Genomic DNA, 1,852 nt, shown 5'->3' with positions numbered 1-1,852 from the left:
TTGGGGTTAGAGAGATGCGGGTTGGCTCGTTGGAAAGGAACCCTCCGGTGGAGCATCCGACCCAAAGGGCGAAGTCCTGGGACTTAGTGCGCCGGAGCTACGGTGTTTAAAGGCCAGGCGGTGGTACGCCGTATATCGCCCGGGCTTGGGGTTATAGAGAAGCGGGTTGGCTCGTTGGAAAGGGCCGCTCCGGTAGAGCAACCGACCCGAGGGACGAGTTTATCCGAGCAAAGGCGCCCGAGTTACCAGGGGCGTCGCACCCGTGGGGGATGTGGGTGTTTTAACACCCACACTTTTCCCGGTGAGAGGGTTCAACACCCACACTTTTTATGCAGTTTTTCAAGAACGCCTTATTAAGTCGCTCCTCCGTTTCTCTGGCCGCTCTCTGTCTGCTGCGCTGCGCTGCTTCCTCTCCCCCTCCCCTCTCAAACATGACGCCGGCTTTGAGTGTTACCGGCTGATGATTGGCTGTTCTGCCTTAAGTCCCGCCTCTCTTGGTGGGTTAGATTGATCGGTCAGCTCGCGCTGAGGAGGCGGGAACTTATGTTTATTTACATCTCCCTTTTTCAGGTAGGCTACTTTGAATGAGTGTTTAAAAAACTTTATTAAACACTTTAATCAACTCTATGCTTTTGAGGTTTTTGAATAAGCTTGATATGTGCTTGGGACTAATGCTAATTGGGTTATTGTTCAGCAGCTGGCTAAATTCGGTCATGTAGACAATGTGGCATGCAATGTATAACCTGTGATGAAGAAGGCAGGGAATTGACGAGGATGGGGGACAAATTGCAATCGATTTGATATTTTGAGCATTGTTTGTTGATTAGCTGAATACTTTGTTAATACTACCTGTTGTGTATGATTGTACTTGTTGAGGAGAAAAAAATGAGAAATGATGACATAGTTCTTCAACAGGTAACTTATGCAAACAATGAAAGAAAAGTGTAGCCTATATTATTTAAATGTAAAAACGGTAAATTGTTACATCATTTAGACCACCAGAGAAAAAGCTTTTCAGGGCACAAGTAGCAAAATTTAGCAGTAACAGTCCTGTCAGACCCATGTCACTATCGAGCTTACCATTATCTTTTTGTCACGCAGTATCAATAAGATACAGAAAAGAAAGAGGCAGGAGAAGATTGACACCTTTTTCAAGAGAAATCCTGTAAGTGAAGTTGAAAGCTGGACATTGATAAATGTTGACATTAAACAGTAGCCTATTACCATTATATATTTTGTCATTAATTTAATATATTACTTTTCAAGTTTCAATAAGTTTTGCTAGTACCACAGCCTTATTCCTTTATCACCTTGTTTAGGAGATGAGGTTGCTGGAGGCATCAGTTTAAAGAGAGAGAGAGACACATAAAGTTTCACAGGTGTGCAATGAAAAATGAATGTTACAGTTTGTGAAAGAGGTCTATGAAGGAAGAGAGCGTGTGTTTGTGTCATGGGTGGTGCTTAATTCCATCCCAGGTGCACATACGCCTGTTTCTGGTGTGTTTATATCAAATTTAAAATGATATATATCCATCCCCCACACTTTTAAAAAGCTTGCTACGCCCCTGCGAGTTACGGTTGTTTAAAGGTCAGGCGGTGGTACCCCGTATCTCGGCCGGGCTTAGGGTTAGAGAGAAGCGGGTTGGCTCGTTGGAAAGGGCCGCTCCGGTAGAGCAACCGACCCGAGGGACGAGTTCATCCGAGCAAAGGCGCCCGAGTTACGGCCGTTTAAAAGTCAGGCGGTGGTACCCCGTATCTCGCCCGGGCTTAGGGTTAGAGAGAAGCGGGTTGGCTCGTTGGAAAGGTCCCCTCCAGTGGAGCAAACGACCCAAAGGGCGAGTCGATCCGAGCA

At 46.0% G+C, this 1,852-nt stretch overlaps 1 long non-coding RNA gene across 1 annotated transcript; it reads left to right on the top strand.

Annotated features, from left to right (window-relative positions):
• Positions 1–252: 252 nt before the first annotated feature.
• On the top strand, positions 253–1,483 carry LOC135739775 (uncharacterized). Its single transcript, XR_010529014.2, has 3 exons — positions 253–570; positions 1,102–1,165; positions 1,320–1,483. It is a non-coding gene; the product is annotated as an uncharacterized lncRNA (long non-coding RNA).
• The last annotated feature ends 369 nt before the right edge of the window (positions 1,484–1,852 follow it).

The sequence above is a fragment of the Paramisgurnus dabryanus genome, chromosome 14 (assembly GCF_030506205.2).
Source record: "Paramisgurnus dabryanus chromosome 14, PD_genome_1.1, whole genome shotgun sequence".
Lineage (NCBI taxonomy): Eukaryota > Metazoa > Chordata > Actinopteri > Cypriniformes > Cobitidae > Paramisgurnus > Paramisgurnus dabryanus.
This window is presented reverse-complemented; position numbering and strand designations above follow the sequence as displayed.